Below are 19,385 nucleotides of genomic sequence, written 5' to 3' on the forward strand. Positions count from 1 at the left end.
AGAGTCGTCTCAGTGAAAGCAGGAACTCTGTGTCTTCTTCTCTCCGCCTTCTATTCCCTGAAACTTATTAACATGCCTCCTAGCTCATCGTAGGTGCTCAGTATTTACTTAGTGTGTGAAAGACAGAAAAGCTCTTGGAAGCCTCAAGGGGTCACTTGGCTCGGCACTTTTGATCTCTGTGTATATTTGGCGAGTCAATTCTTTCCTTTCCTGGGTTGATGTGTACACTATATTCGAGGCACAATCTAAGGCATGAAGACATATCCATGCATAGAGGTTCTTGCTTTCAAGGAACTCGTACAGCAGATTTCTACAAGTTAGGGCTTTTCAAATGCTCTAGAAGCATGTGAACGTTCAGTATGCTCCATTTTCATTGCAAAGAAAGATCGTTTGACTTCCATAGCAAAGGTGGAGACCTTTCAACGTTGAGTCCAAGACTTATACCTTGACCATTTCAGGCAAGTCTTGTGATTCCTTCTGGAGGTGTGTGGCTCTTGCAGAGATGTGAAGATCTTCCATCGTCCTCAGACTTTGGTGTCATTTGCAATCATCCAGAAAGCTTCCAGGTCCAGGTTCCAGACCACCACCACACACAGTCAGTAGCCAACGGAGTGGATTCCAGGAATACGCATTGTTCACCGGCATTACCGTTGATATTGTTGCTGCACACTCAATGCAGTGGGCAGGGCCTGGATTGTCCACTGGGTCTCATGTGGAATGGAAAGAAGGGCTCCCCACCCCCCACAGACCCCCCACCCCCACTGTTGACAGCCTTGTGACGAGAAACGGTCCCCGAAACAAGAATCAGACAAAGCAGAGAAGCCCAGATGATAGTCCTTGAGATGAAGGAACTAAGCAGCTGGTTGAGATGGCACCAAGGGGAAAGGTTGCTCTTTTTGTCTGCCCCTCTACTCCTTTCTTCCTGGACACCTTAGGGCTTCGTCATGGAGATTTGAAAGAAAGTGCACAAAAGTCATATGTGTTGTATCAAGATTTTGAATTTAACCATCTCTCAAAAAGGAAGAGAGCTTCACCTGCACATGTTTCTTTCAAAAACGTCCATTGCTTTTCAATTCTAGGGTTTCTCTCTTGCCTTGTTCACTTAGCCTTAATAGTGAAAATCAACGAAAACTACATAAAGATTCACAGATACCAAAAAGGACAGCTTCTGTTTCTGAAATCATCTTTCCATTTAGTAGAACACGAGCTCTATTCTTTGTATTTTGCCTAGGGAATTAGCAATGTCCTGGTTCAGATGGCAAGGTATCCCCACCCAGGAGATTGGGGTTCGATCCCTGGGTCCGGAAGATGCCTCCCGTAGAAGGAAATGGCAACCCACTCCAGTATCCTCGCCTGGGAAATGCCACGGACAGAGGAGCCTGATGGGCCGCAGTCCATGGGTCGTATCAAAGTTGGGCTCAATCCAGCAACTACGAACAGAAGTAATTCCAAAGACCACACTCAAGTGTGTGTGTGTGTGTGTGTGTGTGTGTGTGTCTGTATCTCCTCTTGCCGTCTTGGAGTCTGTCTCGGAATCTTCATGTATTTCTGCCTCTGTATCTCCTGACAGCCAGCCGCCGGCGCGTTCGTCTGGCCCCGGCCTCTCCCAGGCGCTCTGGTTCTGGCTGAGGAGCTTGCGCAGGCCAGCTGTCTCCCTTGGCGTGGGTGCGTGCGAGTGTCTGTGTGTCTGTCTGTGTGCCTGCCTGTGGCTCGTCTGCTCTCTCAGGAAGGTCGAGGGCTTGGCGTGGGGGCAAAGGGGGGGCCTCGGTAGTGCGAAGGGGAGGGGCTGAGGCGCTCCGCTCGACCGCGCCTTCCTGGCTTCTGGTGGGTTTGGGCACCGGACAGGTGCCGCGCAAGTTGGGCGCTCAAGTTTCGCTGCACCTAGGCCCGCAGGAGGTTCAGAGGCCCCTGGCCGCGGGGGTTGGGAGGCGGCGGGCGCCGAAGACCGACACCTCCGGGGCCGCGCGGGCCTGAGCAGCGCATGGGATCGGGGGGAGGCCCCGCTCAGCGAGCGCGGCCGGGTCTGGAGTGGCCGCGGGTGGGAGGGCACCGAGACCTCCACACCCCTCAGCCCAGCCCCCAGGCCCCGCGCGCACGCACGCACGCACGCCCTCCCAGTCAATGGGGGGTCCTGGAAGCCCCTCGGGCCCCCGGGCCCGGCCAGGCGCTTGCTGCTCTGGTGTTGGCGGTGTTCGGGGGGGCGGGCCGGCGTCAGCAGGCTGGAGTCCGGTCGCGGATCGTGCGGCTCAAGTACAGCACGCCCCGCGACGAGAGGTGTGGCCCGTTGGCCCGACCTGCAGGGCAGAGCGAAAGGGAGGCGAAGCGCAAGGCTCTTAGGGCGCCCCGAGCCAACCGCCACCGTCTCAGGCCCTATCAGCCTGAAGGCGCCCGATCTCGTCTGATCTCGGAAGCTAAGCAGGGTCGGGCCTGGTTAGGATCTTGGATGGGAGACCACCTGGGAATCCCGGGTGCTCGAGGCTTTTTGCCTACCAGAAGAGGTCCTTTAGCCCCCGCCGCGCGTCCCGATTCTTGGATCCCCCCCGCAGCCCCAGCCCCTCCCGGGCCGCGGGGAGCGGCTGGCCGGGGCCCCGACTCCCGCTGCAGACCTGGGTTGCCTCCACGCGGCCTGCGAGCCCCTCCGCATTCGCATTCGGCTTCCAGGACACCCGACGACCGGCAGTCCCGTCTCCATCTGGGGCTCCTTTGGCTTGCCTCAGGCAATCCCGGGGCTTGCACCGACTCAAGCCAGATCCCCAGCACCCCCCCCCGACCCCCTGCCTCGCAGGCATTCGCGCATGCGCATGTGCGCGCGCACGCACAGATAGATGTGCCCAAACGGGGCATCTATCTTGTTCAATTATACTGTGGGTGGATCTATGCCTGGGAGTCGGACTGCTGAACCATAATCTACTTCCACTTTTAGTTCCTTCGGGAACCTCCATAATCTTTTCCATACCGGCTCTACCCACGCCCATTCCTACTCACCGTGGAGGAGAGTTCCCTTTGCTCCACATCTTCTCCAGCTTTGGTTATTGACAGACATCGCAGTGAGGCCCAATCGGACTCATGTGAAGTGGTCCCTCCTTGGAGTTTGGAGTTGAGCCTCTCCAATCATTAGTGATGTGGAGCAAGATGACCTTTTGGAAATGCAGATGCAATGCTGTCACCTCCCTGCTCCAACGGCTCTCGTATTTTCCCAGCATATTGAAGATACGACCACTTCCCTTCAGGCTTGCTCCTCACGTTCTTCTCTGATGTCTTTTGCCTGGAATGCCCTCTGCACTCTTTGGCTTCCATCCCATAGGGCATTTTTCGTTTCTTGAATGTCCTAAGTTTCCCTGGTCACATAGCCTTCCAAGATGCTATTTTCCCTGCCTGAAATTCTTCCTGCATCTCAACCCTGGTTTACCTAGGTTCAACCTATGGACCTCAACGAAATGGTGCCTCTGGAAAGCCTTCCCTGACACCCAGGTTTTGTGGTGAGGGAAGAGGCCCCTCTATAGGTTCTCAAAGGATCTGCCTGTCATGTATCATTAGAGTCGTCTCAGTGAAAGCAGGAACTCTGTGTCTTCTTCTCTCCGCCTTCTATTCCCTGAAACTTATTACATGCCTCCTAGCTCATCGTAGGTGCTCAGTATTTACTTAGTGTGTGAAAGACAGAAAAGCTCTTGGAAGCCTCAAGGGGTCACTTGGCTCGGCACTTTTGATCTCTGTGTATATTTGGCGAGTCAATTCTTTCCTTTCCTGGGTTGATGTGTACACTATATTCGAGGCACAATCTAAGGCATGAAGACATATCCATGCATAGAGGTTCTTGCTTTCAAGGAACTCGTACAGCAGATTTCTACAAGTTAGGGCTTTTCAAATGCTCTAGAAGCATGTGAACGTTCAGTATGCTCCATTTTCATTGCAAAGAAAGATCGTTTGACTTCCATAGCAAAGGTGGAGACCTTCCAACGTTGAGTCCAAGACTTATACCTTGACCATTTCAGGCAAGTCTTGTGGTTCCTTCTGGAGGTGTGTGGCTCTTGCAGAAATGTGAAGATCTTCTGTTGGGGGCCAGAGTGAGGTACTCCGCCCATGGCAAAGGTCATGAGGAAGGAGGCTCGACATACGCAAAGGCGGGATCGAGCCTCAGGAGTCCCCCTGGAAATCCTCGAGCATCTACCCCCATAACCAGAGCCTGCCTACTTTACTACTTTGTGCTCACCTACACCTCTGACTTTACGGGGGGCTGTCCCCCACCACCTCTTTTGGAGAAGGAGTTAACTTAGAGCTCCAGTTTATAATAATTCCTGGGCGTGATAAGAGTGTTTTAACCTACAAACTCCTCTGAAGGTTCTCTGGCCTGCCTGACAGGCTTGTCCGGCCACATGTGATCGCTCACAGCCTCCCAACCGTGAGAGGCACAAGATGCTTTAAACCTTCTAAAAACAGGTTCCTTAGAAAAGTTAGAAAACTATTAGTATAAGTATAATGGGCTAATTAGAAATTGTGTTGGTGAAGGGTTTTTCATTTGTTGAGCCAATGTTTGTTGCTAAGTCTCCATATCCCCTGCCCTTACACACATTAATGAATATATAGAATTAACCTTTGATATTAATCACGTTAGACCTTAGGCTAAGTAAATTCTTTCCTTAACTAAAACCCACTACACCCTCACCCTGTAGGAATGTAACTTTATTTGGGTGGCGTCTGTTTTGAGAATAATCAGCCCTGGAGAAATAAGTGTCCTGATTGACTGACCGCTGTCACAAGGAGAGGGTCGTAAATTGTCAGCAGGGCCCCCTGGCCAGAAGATGATGTAACACCCCTAAGACCTCTGTATACATTTGTGTGAAGCACCTGACTTTAATGAAAGTCAGGACTGCTGTCCCCATGTGACTTTTGCATAACATCTCAGTGTATAAAAGTAGACCATGGAAAATAAAGAATTGGGATCAGTTTCTCAAAATACTGGTCTCCCCATGTCGCTCTCTCTCTCACTCTGGTTGAGTCTCCATCTGGAGCGCGGAACCCACCATGCTTACTAATTATGCCTGGGCTTCTAAGATCCGACCGGGGAGGCCTCAGTGTCTCCTCTCCTTCGGGAGAACGGAAGGACGCCTGCGGCCTACGTAAGTGGTGCAAACTTCTTGTCTTGAAGTTTTATTGGTCTCCCGCGTAAACCAAGCCACTCAGCCTCTTTTCTCCACTGAATTTTCCTACTGAGCTATCCTCATCCTATTACTCTTTATATCTTTGATAAAATATTTAAATAAATAAATAGGTCGCCGACACCATCCCCGCTTCGAATACCCTGGATCAGCCGGGGCAGGACCCCGGCAATCTTCCATCGTCCTCAGACTTTGGTGTCATTTGCAATCATCCAGAAAGCTTCCAGGTCTAGGTTCCAGACCACCACCACACACAGTCAGTAGTCAACGGAGTGGATTCCAGGAATACGCATTGTTCACCGGCATTACCGTTGATATTGTTGCTGCACACTCAATGCAGTGGGCAGGGCCTGGATTGTCCACTGGGTCTCATGTGGAATGGAAAGAAGGGCTCCCCCCCCCCACACACACACACCCCCACCCCCACTGTTGACAGCCTTGTGACGAGAAACGGTCCCCGAAACAAGAATCAGACAAACCAGAGAAGCCCAGATGATAGTCCTTGAGATGAAGGAACTAAGCAGCTGGTTGCGATGGCACCAAGGGGAAAGGTTGCTCTTTTTGTCTGCCCCTCTACTCCTTTCTTCCTGGATGCCTTAGGGTTTTGTCATGGAGATTTGAAATAAAGTGCACAAAAGTCATATGTGTTGAATCAAGATTTTGCATTTAACCATCTCTCAAAAAGGAAGAGAGCTTCACCTGCACATGTTTCTTTCAAAACCGTCAATTGCTTTTCAATTCTGGGGTTTCTCTCTTGCCTTGTTCACTTAGCCTTAACAGTAAAAATCAACGAAAACTACATAAAGATTCACAGATACCAACAAAGGACAGCTTCTGTTTTTGAAATCATCTTTCCATTTAGTAGAACACGAGCTCTATTCTTTGTATTTTGCCTAGGGAATTAGCAATGTCCTGGTTCAGATGGCAAGGCATCCGCGCACAGGAGACTGGGGTTTGATCCCTGGGTCGGGAAGATCCCGCCGGAGAAGGAAATGGTAACCCACTCCCAGTATCCTCGCCTGGGAAATGCCACGGACAGAGGAGCCTGATGGGCCGCAGTCCATGGGTTGTATTAAAGTTGGGCTCAAGCCAGCAACTACGAACACAAGTATTTCCAAAGACCACACTCAAGTGTGTGTGTGTGTGCGTGTGTGTGTGTGTGTGTGTATCTCCTCTTGCCGTCTTGGAGTCTGTCTCGGAATCTTCATGTATTTCTGCCTCTGTATCTCCTGACAGCCAGCCGCCGGCCCGTTCGTCTTGCCCCCGCCTCTCCCAGGCGCTCTAGCTCTGGCTGAGGAGCTTGCGCAGGCCAGCTGTCTCCCCTGGCGTGGGTGCGTGCGAGTGTCTGTGTGTCTGTCTGTGTGCCTGCCTGTGGCTTGTCTGCTCTCTCAGGAAGGTCGAGGGCTTGGCGTGGGGTCAAAGGGGGGGCCTCGGTAGTGCGAAGGGGAGGGGCTGAGGCGCTCCGGTCGACCGCGCCTCCTTGGCTTCTGCTGGGTTTGGGCACCGGACAGGTGCCGGGCAAGTTGGGCGCTCAAGTTTCGCTGCACCTAGGCCCGCAGGAGGTTCAGAGGCCCCTGGGCCGCGGGGGTTGGGAGGCGGCGGGCGCCGAAGACCGACACCTCCGGGGCCGCGCGGGCCTGAGCAGCGCATGGGATCGGGGGGAGGCCCCGCTCAGCGAGCGCGGCCAGGTCTGGAGTGGCCGGGGGTGGAAGGGCGCCGAGACCTCCACACCCCTCAGCCCAGCCCCCAGGCCCCGCGCGCACGCATGCACGCAGGCCCTCCCGGTCAATGGGGGGTCCTGGAAGCCCCTCGGGCCCCCGGGCCCGGCCAGGCGCTTGCTGCTCTGGTGTTGGCGGTGTTCAGGGGGGGGCGGGCCGGCGTCAGCAGGCTGGAGTCCGGTCGCGGGTCGTGCGGCTCAAGTACAGCACGCCCCGCGACGAGAGGTGCGGCCCGTTGGCCCGACCTGCAGGGCAGAGCGAAAGGGAGGCGAAGCGCAAGGCTCTTAGGGCGCCCCAAGCCAACCGCCTCCGGCTCCGGCCCTATCAGCCTGAAGGCGCCCGATCTCGTCTGATCTCGGAAGCTAAGCAGGGTCGGGCCTGGTTAGGATCTTGGATGGGAGACCACCTGGGAATCCCGGGTGCTCGAGGCTTTTTGCCTACCAGAAGAGGTCCTTTAGCCCCCGCCGCGCGTCCCGATTCTTGCATCCCCCCCGCAGCCCCAGCCCCTCCCGGGACGCGGGGAGCGGGTGGCCGGGGCCCCGACTCGCGCTGCAGACCTGGGTTGCCTCCGCGCGGCCCGCGAGCCCCTCCGCATTCGCATTCGGCTTCCAGGACACCCGACGACCGGCAGTCCCGTCTCCATCTGGGGCTCCTTTGGCTTGCCTCAGGCAATCCCGGGGCTTGCACGGACTCCAGCCAGAGCCCCAGCCCCCGCCCCACCCCCTGCCTCGCAGGCCATCACGCATGCGCAAGTGCGCACGCACGCACAGATAGATGTGCCCAAACGGGGCATCTATCTTGTTCACTTATACTGTGGGTGGATCTATGCCTGGGAGTCGGACTGCTGAACCATACGCTACTTCCAATTTTAGTTCCTTCGGGAACCTCCATAATCTTTTCCATACCGGCTCTACCCACGCCCATTCCTACTCACCGTGGAGGAGAGTTCCCTTTGCTCCACATCTTCTCCAGCACTGGTTATTGACAGACATGGCAGTGAGGCCCAATCGGACTCATGTGAAGTGGTCCCTCCTTGGAGTTTGGAGTTGAGCCTCTCCAATCATTAGTGATGTGGAGCAAGATGACCTTTTGGAAATGCAGATGCAATGCTGTCACCTCCCTGCTCCAACGGCTCTCGTATTTTCCCAGCATATTGACGATACGACCATTTTCCTTCAGGCTTGCTCCTCACGTTCTTCTCTGATGTCTTTTGCCTGGAATGCCCTCTGCACTCTTTGGCTTCCATCCCATAGGGCATTTTTCGTTTCTTGAATGTCCTAAGTTTCCCTGGTCACATAGCCTTCCAAGATGCTATTTTCCCTGCCTGAAATTCTTCCTGCATCTCAACCCTGGTTTACCTAGGTTCAACCTATGGACCTCAACGAAATGGTGCCTCTGGAAAGCCTTCCCTGACACCCAGGTTTTGTGGTGAGGGAAGAGGCCCCTCTATAGGTTCTCAAAGGATCTGCCTGTCATGTATCATTAGAGTCGTCTCAGTGAAAGCAGGAACTCTGTGTCTTCTTCTCTCCGCCTTCTATTCCCTGAAACTTATTACATGCCTCCTAGCTCATCGTAGGTGCTCAGTATTTACTTAGTGTGTGAAAGACAGAAAAGCTCTTGGAAGCCTCAAGGGGTCACTTGGCTCGGCACTTTTGATCTCTGTGTATATTTGGCGAGTCAATTCTTTCCTTTCCTGGGTTGATGTGTACACTATATTCGAGGCACAATCTAAGGCATGAAGACATATCCATGCATAGAGGTTCTTGCTTTCAAGGAACTCGTACAGCAGATTTCTACAAGTTAGGGCTTTTCAAATGCTCTAGAAGCATGTGAACGTTCAGTATGCTCCATTTTCATTGCAAAGAAAGATCGTTTGACTTCCATAGCAAAGGTGGAGACCTTTCAACGTTGAGTCCAAGACTTATACCTTGACCATTTCAGGCAAGTCTTGTGATTCCTTCTGGAGGTGTGTGGCTCTTGCAGAAATGTGAAGATCTTCCATCGTCCTCAGACTTTGGTGTCATTTGCAATCATCCAGAAAGCTTCCAGGTCCAGGTTCCAGACCACCACCACACACAGTCAGTAGCCAACGGAGTGGATTCCAGGAATACGCATTGTTCACCGGCATTACCGTTGATATTGTTGCTGCACACTCAATGCAGTGGGCAGGGCCTGGATTGTCCACTGGGTCTCATGTGGAATGGAAAGAAGGGCTCCCCACCCCCCACAGACCCCCCACCCCCACTGTTGACAGCCTTGTGACGAGAAACGGTCCCCGAAACAAGAATCAGACAAAGCAGAGAAGCCCAGATGATAGTCCTTGAGATGAAGGAACTAAGCAGCTGGTTGAGATGGCACCAAGGGGAAAGGTTGCTCTTTTTGTCTGCCCCTCTACTCCTTTCTTCCTGGACACCTTAGGGCTTCGTCATGGAGATTTGAAAGAAAGTGCACAAAAGTCATATGTGTTGTATCAAGATTTTGAATTTAACCATCTCTCAAAAAGGAAGAGAGCTTCACCTGCACATGTTTCTTTCAAAAACGTCCATTGCTTTTCAATTCTAGGGTTTCTCTCTTGCCTTGTTCACTTAGCCTTAATAGTAAAAATCAACGAAAACTACATAAAGATTCACAGATACCAAAAAGGACAGCTTCTGTTTCTGAAATCATCTTTCCATTTAGTAGAACACGAGCTCTATTCTTTGTATTTTGCCTAGGGAATTAGCAATGTCCTGGTTCAGATGGCAAGGTATCCCCACCCAGGAGATTGGGGTTCGATCCCTGGGTCCGGAAGATGCCTCCCGTAGAAGGAAATGGCAACCCACTCCAGTATCCTCGCCTGGGAAATGCCACGGACAGAGGAGCCTGATGGGCCGCAGTCCATGGGTCGTATCAAAGTTGGGCTCAATCCAGCAACTACGAACAGAAGTAATTCCAAAGACCACACTCAAGTGTGTGTGTGTGTGTGTGTGTGTGTGTGTGTGTCTGTATCTCCTCTTGCCGTCTTGGAGTCTGTCTCGGAATCTTCATGTATTTCTGCCTCTGTATCTCCTGACAGCCAGCCGCCGGCGCGTTCGTCTGGCCCCGGCCTCTCCCAGGCGCTCTGGTTCTGGCTGAGGAGCTTGCGCAGGCCAGCTGTCTCCCTTGGCGTGGGTGCGTGCGAGTGTCTGTGTGTCTGTCTGTGTGCCTGCCTGTGGCTCGTCTGCTCTCTCAGGAAGGTCGAGGGCTTGGCGTGGGGGCAAAGGGGGGGCCTCGGTAGTGCGAAGGGGAGGGGCTGAGGCGCTCCGCTCGACCGCGCCTTCCTGGCTTCTGGTGGGTTTGGGCACCGGACAGGTGCCGCGCAAGTTGGGCGCTCAAGTTTCGCTGCACCTAGGCCCGCAGGAGGTTCAGAGGCCCCTGGGCCAAGGGGGTTGGGAGGCGGCGGGCGCCGAAGACCGACACCTCCGGGGCCGCGCGGGCCTGAGCAGCGCATGGGATCGGGGGGAGGCCCCGCTCAGCGAGCGCGGCCGGGTCTGGAGTGGCCGCGGGTGGGAGGGCACCGAGACCTCCACACCCCTCAGCCCAGCCCCCAGGCCCCGCGCGCACGCACGCACGCACGCCCTCCCAGTCAATGGGGGGTCCTGGAAGCCCCTCGGGCCCCCGGGCCCGGCCAGGCGCTTGCTGCTCTGGTGTTGGCGGTGTTCGGGGGGGCGGGCCGGCGTCAGCAGGCTGGAGTCCGGTCGCGGATCGTGCGGCTCAAGTACAGCACGCCCCGCGACGAGAGGTGTGGCCCGTTGGCCCGACCTGCAGGGCAGAGCGAAAGGGAGGCGAAGCGCAAGGCTCTTAGGGCGCCCCGAGCCAACCGCCACCGTCTCAGGCCCTATCAGCCTGAAGGCGCCCGATCTCGTCTGATCTCGGAAGCTAAGCAGGGTCGGGCCTGGTTAGGATCTTGGATGGGAGACCACCTGGGAATCCCGGGTGCTCGAGGCTTTTTGCCTACCAGAAGAGGTCCTTTAGCCCCCGCCGCGCGTCCCGATTCTTGGATCCCCCCCGCAGCCCCAGCCCCTCCCGGGCCGCGGGGAGCGGCTGGCCGGGGCCCCGACTCCCGCTGCAGACCTGGGTTGCCTCCACGCGGCCTGCGAGCCCCTCCGCATTCGCATTCGGCTTCCAGGACACCCGACGACCGGCAGTCCCGTCTCCATCTGGGGCTCCTTTGGCTTGCCTCAGGCAATCCCGGGGCTTGCACCGACTCAAGCCAGATCCCCAGCACCCCCCCCCACCCCCTGCCTCGCAGGCATTCGCGCATGCGCATGTGCGCGCGCACGCACAGATAGATGTGCCCAAACGGGGCATCTATCTTGTTCAATTATACTGTGGGTGGATCTATGCCTGGGAGTCGGACTGCTGAACCATAATCTACTTCCACTTTTAGTTCCTTCGGGAACCTCCATAATCTTTTCCATACCGGCTCTACCCACGCCCATTCCTACTCACCGTGGAGGAGAGTTCCCTTTGCTCCACATCTTCTCCAGCACTGGTTATTGACAGACATGGCAGTGAGGCCCAATCGGACTCATGTGAAGTGGTCCCTCCTTGGAGTTTGGAGTTGAGCCTCTCCAATCATTAGTGATGTGGAGCAAGATGACCTTTTGGAAATGCAGATGCAATGCTGTCACCTCCCTGCTCCAACGGCTCTCGTATTTTCCCAGCATATTGAAGATACGACCACTTCCCTTCAGGCTTGCTCCTCACGTTCTTCTGTGATGTCTTTTGCCTGGAATGCCCTCTGCACTCTTTGGCTTCCATCCCATAGGGCATTTTTCGTTTCTTGAATGTCCTAAGTTTCCCTGGTCACATAGCCTTCCAAGATGCTATTTTCCCTGCCTGAAATTCTTCCTGCATCTCAACCCTGGTTTACCTAGGTTCAACCTATGGACCTCAACGAAATGGTGCCTCTGGAAAGCCTTCCCTGACACCCAGGTTTTGTGGTGAGGGAAGAGGCCCCTCTATAGGTTCTCAAAGGATCTGCCTGTCATGTATCATTAGAGTCGTCTCAGTGAAAGCAGGAACTCTGTGTCTTCTTCTCTCCGCCTTCTATTCCCTGAAACTTATTACATGCCTCCTAGCTCATCGTAGGTGCTCAGTATTTACTTAGTGTGTGAAAGACAGAAAAGCTCTTGGAAGCCTCAAGGGGTCACTTGGCTCGGCACTTTTGATCTCTGTGTATATTTGGCGAGTCAATTCTTTCCTTTCCTGGGTTGATGTGTACACTATATTCGAGGCACAATCTAAGGCATGAAGACATATCCATGCATAGAGGTTCTTGCTTTCAAGGAACTCGTACAGCAGATTTCTACAAGTTAGGGCTTTTCAAATGCTCTAGAAGCATGTGAACGTTCAGTATGCTCCATTTTCATTGCAAAGAAAGATCGTTTGACTTCCATAGCAAAGGTGGAGACCTTTCAACGTTGAGTCCAAGACTTATACCTTGACCATTTCAGGCAAGTCTTGTGATTCCTTCTGGAGGTGTGTGGCTCTTGCAGAGATGTGAAGATCTTCCATCGTCCTCAGACTTTGGTGTCATTTGCAATCATCCAGAAAGCTTCCAGGTCCAGGTTCCAGACCACCACCACACACAGTCAGTAGCCAACGGAGTGGATTCCAGGAATACGCATTGTTCACCGGCATTACCGTTGATATTGTTGCTGCACACTCAATGCAGTGGGCAGGGCCTGGATTGTCCACTGGGTCTCATGTGGAATGGAAAGAAGGGCTCCCCACCCCCCACAGACCCCCCACCCCCACTGTTGACAGCCTTGTGACGAGAAACGGTCCCCGAAACAAGAATCAGACAAAGCAGAGAAGCCCAGATGATAGTCCTTGAGATGAAGGAACTAAGCAGCTGGTTGAGATGGCAACAAGGGGAAAGGTTGCTCTTTTTGTCTGCCCCTCTACTCCTTTCTTCCTGGACACCTTAGGGCTTCGTCATGGAGATTTGAAAGAAAGTGCACAAAAGTCATATGTGTTGTATCAAGATTTTGAATTTAACCATCTCTCAAAAAGGAAGAGAGCTTCACCTGCACATGTTTCTTTCAAAAACGTCCATTGCTTTTCAATTCTAGGGTTTCTCTCTTGCCTTGTTCACTTAGCCTTAATAGTGAAAATCAACGAAAACTACATAAAGATTCACAGATACCAAAAAGGACAGCTTCTGTTTCTGAAATCATCTTTCCATTTAGTAGAACACGAGCTCTATTCTTTGTATTTTGCCTAGGGAATTAGCAATGTCCTGGTTCAGATGGCAAGGTATCCCCACCCAGGAGATTGGGGTTCGATCCCTGGGTCCGGAAGATGCCTCCCGTAGAAGGAAATGGCAACCCACTCCAGTATCCTCGCCTGGGAAATGCCACGGACAGAGGAGCCTGATGGGCCGCAGTCCATGGGTCGTATCAAAGTTGGGCTCAATCCAGCAACTACGAACAGAAGTAATTCCAAAGACCACACTCAAGTGTGTGTGTGTGTGTGTGTGTGTGTGTGTGTGTCTGTATCTCCTCTTGCCGTCTTGGAGTCTGTCTCGGAATCTTCATGTATTTCTGCCTCTGTATCTCCTGACAGCCAGCCGCCGGCGCGTTCGTCTGGCCCCGGCCTCTCCCAGGCGCTCTGGTTCTGGCTGAGGAGCTTGCGCAGGCCAGCTGTCTCCCTTGGCGTGGGTGCGTGCGAGTGTCTGTGTGTCTGTCTGTGTGCCTGCCTGTGGCTCGTCTGCTCTCTCAGGAAGGTCGAGGGCTTGGCGTGGGGGCAAAGGGGGGGCCTCGGTAGTGCGAAGGGGAGGGGCTGAGGCGCTCCGCTCGACCGCGCCTTCCTGGCTTCTGGTGGGTTTGGGCACCGGACAGGTGCCGCGCAAGTTGGGCGCTCAAGTTTCGCTGCACCTAGGCCCGCAGGAGGTTCAGAGGCCCCTGGCCGCGGGGGTTGGGAGGCGGCGGGCGCCGAAGACCGACACCTCCGGGGCCGCGCGGGCCTGAGCAGCGCATGGGATCGGGGGGAGGCCCCGCTCAGCGAGCGCGGCCGGGTCTGGAGTGGCCGCGGGTGGGAGGGCACCGAGACCTCCACACCCCTCAGCCCAGCCCCCAGGCCCCGCGCGCACGCACGCACGCACGCCCTCCCAGTCAATGGGGGGTCCTGGAAGCCCCTCGGGCCCCCGGGCCCGGCCAGGCGCTTGCTGCTCTGGTGTTGGCGGTGTTCGGGGGGGCGGGCCGGCGTCAGCAGGCTGGAGTCCGGTCGCGGATCGTGCGGCTCAAGTACAGCACGCCCCGCGACGAGAGGTGTGGCCCGTTGGCCCGACCTGCAGGGCAGAGCGAAAGGGAGGCGAAGCGCAAGGCTCTTAGGGCGCCCCGAGCCAACCGCCACCGTCTCAGGCCCTATCAGCCTGAAGGCGCCCGATCTCGTCTGATCTCGGAAGCTAAGCAGGGTCGGGCCTGGTTAGGATCTTGGATGGGAGACCACCTGGGAATCCCGGGTGCTCGAGGCTTTTTGCCTACCAGAAGAGGTCCTTTAGCCCCCGCCGCGCGTCCCGATTCTTGGATCCCCCCCGCAGCCCCAGCCCCTCCCGGGCCGCGGGGAGCGGCTGGCCGGGGCCCCGACTCCCGCTGCAGACCTGGGTTGCCTCCACGCGGCCTGCGAGCCCCTCCGCATTCGCATTCGGCTTCCAGGACACCCGACGACCGGCAGTCCCGTCTCCATCTGGGGCTCCTTTGGCTTGCCTCAGGCAATCCCGGGGCTTGCACCGACTCAAGCCAGATCCCCAGCACCCCCCCCCGACCCCCTGCCTCGCAGGCATTCGCGCATGCGCATGTGCGCGCGCACGCACAGATAGATGTGCCCAAACGGGGCATCTATCTTGTTCAATTATACTGTGGGTGGATCTATGCCTGGGAGTCGGACTGCTGAACCATAATCTACTTCCACTTTTAGTTCCTTCGGGAACCTCCATAATCTTTTCCATACCGGCTCTACCCACGCCCATTCCTACTCACCGTGGAGGAGAGTTCCCTTTGCTCCACATCTTCTCCAGCTTTGGTTATTGACAGACATCGCAGTGAGGCCCAATCGGACTCATGTGAAGTGGTCCCTCCTTGGAGTTTGGAGTTGAGCCTCTCCAATCATTAGTGATGTGGAGCAAGATGACCTTTTGGAAATGCAGATGCAATGCTGTCACCTCCCTGCTCCAACGGCTCTCGTATTTTCCCAGCATATTGAAGATACGACCACTTCCCTTCAGGCTTGCTCCTCACGTTCTTCTGTGATGTCTTTTGCCTGGAATGCCCTCTGCACTCTTTGGCTTCCATCCCATAGGGCATTTTTCGTTTCTTGAATGTCCTAAGTTTCCCTGGTCACATAGCCTTCCAAGATGCTATTTTCCCTGCCTGAAATTCTTCCTGCATCTCAACCCTGGTTTACCTAGGTTCAACCTATGGACCTCAACGAAATGGTGCCTCTGGAAAGCCTTCCCTGACACCCAGGTTTTGTGGTGAGGGAAGAGGCCCCTCTATAGGTTCTCAAAGGATCTGCCTGTCATGTATCATTAGAGTCGTCTCAGTGAAAGCAGGAACTCTGTGTCTTCTTCTCTCCGCCTTCTATTCCCTGAAACTTATTACATGCCTCCTAGCTCATCGTAGGTGCTCAGTATTTACTTAGTGTGTGAAAGACAGAAAAGCTCTTGGAAGCCTCAAGGGGTCACTTGGCTCGGCACTTTTGATCTCTGTGTATATTTGGCGAGTCAATTCTTTCCTTTCCTGGGTTGATGTGTACACTATATTCGAGGCACAATCTAAGGCATGAAGACATATCCATGCATAGAGGTTCTTGCTTTCAAGGAACTCGTACAGCAGATTTCTACAAGTTAGGGCTTTTCAAATGCTCTAGAAGCATGTGAACGTTCAGTATGCTCCATTTTCATTGCAAAGAAAGATCGTTTGACTTCCATAGCAAAGGTGGAGACCTTCCAACGTTGAGTCCAAGACTTATACCTTGACCATTTCAGGCAAGTCTTGTGGTTCCTTCTGGAGGTGTGTGGCTCTTGCAGAAATGTGAAGATCTTCTGTTGGGGGCCAGAGTGAGGTACTCCGCCCATGGCAAAGGTCATGAGGAAGGAGGCTCGACATACGCAAAGGCGGGATCGAGCCTCAGGAGTCCCCCTGGAAATCCTCGAGCATCTACCCCCATAACCAGAGCCTGCCTACTTTACTACTTTGTGCTCACCTACACCTCTGACTTTACGGGGGGCTGTCCCCCACCACCTCTTTTGGAGAAGGAGTTAACTTAGAGCTCCAGTTTATAATAATTCCTGGGCGTGATAAGAGTGTTTTAACCTACAAACTCCTCTGAAGGTTCTCTGGCCTGCCTGACAGGCTTGTCCGGCCACATGTGATCGCTCACAGCCTCCCAACCGTGAGAGGCACAAGATGCTTTAAACCTTCTAAAAACAGGTTCCTTAGAAAAGTTAGAAAACTATTAGTATAAGTATAATGGGCTAATTAGAAATTGTGTTGGTGAAGGGTTTTTCATTTGTTGAGCCAATGTTTGTTGCTAAGTCTCCATATCCCCTGCCCTTACACACATTAATGAATATATAGAATTAACCTTTGATATTAATCACGTTAGACCTTAGGCTAAGTAAATTCTTTCCTTAACTAAAACCCACTACACCCTCACCCTGTAGGAATGTAACTTTATTTGGGTGGCGTCTGTTTTGAGAATAATCAGCCCTGGAGAAATAAGTGTCCTGATTGACTGACCGCTGTCACAAGGAGAGGGTCGTAAATTGTCAGCAGGGCCCCCTGGCCAGAAGATGATGTAACACCCCTAAGACCTCTGTATACATTTGTGTGAAGCACCTGACTTTAATGAAAGTCAGGACTGCTGTCCCCATGTGACTTTTGCATAACATCTCAGTGTATAAAAGTAGACCATGGAAAATAAAGAATTGGGATCAGTTTCTCAAAATACTGGTCTCCCCATGTCGCTCTCTCTCTCACTCTGGTTGAGTCTCCATCTGGAGCGCGGAACCCACCATGCTTACTAATTATGCCTGGGCTTCTAAGATCCGACCGGGGAGGCCTCAGTGTCTCCTCTCCTTCGGGAGAACGGAAGGACGCCTGCGGCCTACGTAAGTGGTGCAAACTTCTTGTCTTGAAGTTTTATTGGTCTCCCGCGTAAACCAAGCCACTCAGCCTCTTTTCTCCACTGAATTTTCCTACTGAGCTATCCTCATCCTATTACTCTTTATATCTTTGATAAAATATTTAAATAAATAAATAGGTCGCCGACACCATCCCCGCTTCGAATACCCTGGATCAGCCGGGGCAGGACCCCGGCAATCTTCCATCGTCCTCAGACTTTGGTGTCATTTGCAATCATCCAGAAAGCTTCCAGGTCTAGGTTCCAGACCACCACCACACACAGTCAGTAGTCAACGGAGTGGATTCCAGGAATACGCATTGTTCACCGGCATTACCGTTGATATTGTTGCTGCACACTCAATGCAGTGGGCAGGGCCTGGATTGTCCACTGGGTCTCATGTGGAATGGAAAGAAGGGCTCCCCCCCCCACACACACACACCCCCACCCCCACTGTTGACAGCCTTGTGACGAGAAACGGTCCCCGAAACAAGAATCAGACAAACCAGAGAAGCCCAGATGATAGTCCTTGAGATGAAGGAACTAAGCAGCTGGTTGCGATGGCACCAAGGGGAAAGGTTGCTCTTTTTGTCTGCCCCTCTACTCCTTTCTTCCTGGATGCCTTAGGGTTTTGTCATGGAGATTTGAAATAAAGTGCACAAAAGTCATATGTGTTGAATCAAGATTTTGCATTTAACCATCTCTCAAAAAGGAAGAGAGCTTCACCTGCACATGTTTCTTTCAAAACCGTCAATTGCTTTTCAATTCTGGGGTTTCTCTCTTGCCTTGTTCACTTAGCCTTAACAGTAAAAATCAACGAAAACTACATAAAGATTCACAGATACCAACAAAGGACAGCTTCTGTTTTTGAAATCATCTTTCCATTTAGTAGAACACGAGCTCTATTCTTTGTATTTTGCCTAGGGAATTAGCAATGTCCTGGTTCAGATGGCAAGGCATCCGCGCACAGGAGACTGGGGTTTGATCCCTGGGTCGGGAAGATCCCGCCGGAGAAGGAAATGGTAACCCACTCCCAGTATCCTCGCCTGGGAAATGCCACGGACAGAGGAGCCTGATGGGCCGCAGTCCATGGGTTGTATTAAAGTTGGGCTCAAGCCAGCAACTACGAACACAAGTATTTCCAAAGACCACACTCAAGTGTGTGTGTGTGTGCGTGTGTGTGTGTGTGTGTGTATCTCCTCTTGCCGTCTTGGAGTCTGTCTCGGAATCTTCATGTATTTCTGCCTCTGTATCTCCTGACAGCCAGCCGCCGGCCCGTTCGTCTTGCCCCCGCCTCTCCCAGGCGCTCTAGCTCTGGCTGAGGAGCTTGCGCAGGCCAGCTGTCTCCCCTGGCGTGGGTGCGTGCGAGTGTCTGTGTGTCTGTCTGTGTGCCTGCCTGTGGCTTGTCTGCTCTCTCAGGAAGGTCGAGGGCTTGGCGTGGGGTCAAAGGGGGGGCCTCGGTAGTGCGAAGGGGAGGGGCTGAGGCGCTCCGCTCGACCGCGCCTCCTTGGCTTCTGCTGGGTTTGGGCACCGGACAGGTGCCGGGCAAGTTGGGCGCTCAAGTTTCGCTGCGCCTAGGCCCGCAGGAGGTTCAGAGGCCCCTGGGCCGCGGGGGTTGGGAGGCGGCGGGCGCCGAAGACCGACACCTCCGGGGCCGCGCGGGCCTGAGCAGCGCATGGGATCGGGGGGAGGCCCCGCTCAGCGAGCGCGGCCAGGTCTGGAGTGGCCGGGGGTGGAAGGGCGCCGAGACCTCCACACCCCTCAGCCCAGCCCCCAGGCCCCGCGCGCACGCATGCACGCAGGCCCTCCCGGTCAATGGGGGGTCCTGGAAGCCCCTCGGGCCCCCGGGCCCGGCCAGGCGCTTGCTGCTCTGGTGTTGGCGGTGTTCGGGGGGGGCGGGCCGGCGTCAGCAGGCTGGAGTCCGGTCGCGGGTCGTGCGGCTCAAGTACAGCACGCCCCGCGACGAGAGGTGCGGCCCGTTGGCCCGACCTGCAGGGCAGAGCGAAAGGGAGGCGAAGCGCAAGGCTCTTAGGGCGCCCCAAGCCAACCGCCTCCGGCTCCGGCCCTATCAGCCTGAAGGCGCCCGATCTCGTCTGATCTCGGAAGCTAAGCAGGGTCGGGCCTGGTTAGGATCTTGGATGGGAGACCACCTGGGAATCCCGGGTGCTCGAGGCTTTTTGCCTACCAGAAGAGGTCCTTTAGCCCCCGCCGCGCGTCCCGATTCTTGCATCCCCCCCGCAGCCCCAGCCCCTCCCGGGCCGCGGGGAGCGGGTGGCCGGGGCCCCGACTCCCGCTGCAGACCTGGGTTGCCTCCGCGCGGCCCGCGAGCCCCTCCGCATTCGCATTCGGCTTCCAGGACACC

General features: G+C 54.5%; 5 pseudogenes; all 5 read left to right on the forward strand.

The window, feature by feature from the left end:
• Positions 1-2,360: 2,360 nt before the first annotated feature.
• LOC113889158 lies at positions 2,361-2,480 on the forward strand (annotated as a pseudogene).
• A 4,705-nt stretch (positions 2,481-7,185) lies between these two features.
• On the forward strand, positions 7,186-7,305 carry LOC113889160 (annotated as a pseudogene).
• A 3,415-nt stretch (positions 7,306-10,720) lies between these two features.
• LOC113889165 lies at positions 10,721-10,840 on the forward strand (annotated as a pseudogene).
• A 3,415-nt stretch (positions 10,841-14,255) lies between these two features.
• LOC113889166 lies at positions 14,256-14,375 on the forward strand (annotated as a pseudogene).
• Positions 14,376-19,078: 4,703 nt separating this feature from the next.
• Positions 19,079-19,198, forward strand: LOC113889161 (annotated as a pseudogene).
• Positions 19,199-19,385: the final 187 nt, after the last annotated feature.

The sequence above is a fragment of the Bos indicus x Bos taurus genome, unplaced genomic scaffold, assembly GCF_003369695.1.
Source record: "Bos indicus x Bos taurus breed Angus x Brahman F1 hybrid unplaced genomic scaffold, Bos_hybrid_MaternalHap_v2.0 tig00003794_arrow_arrow_obj, whole genome shotgun sequence".
Lineage (NCBI taxonomy): Eukaryota > Metazoa > Chordata > Mammalia > Artiodactyla > Bovidae > Bos > Bos indicus x Bos taurus.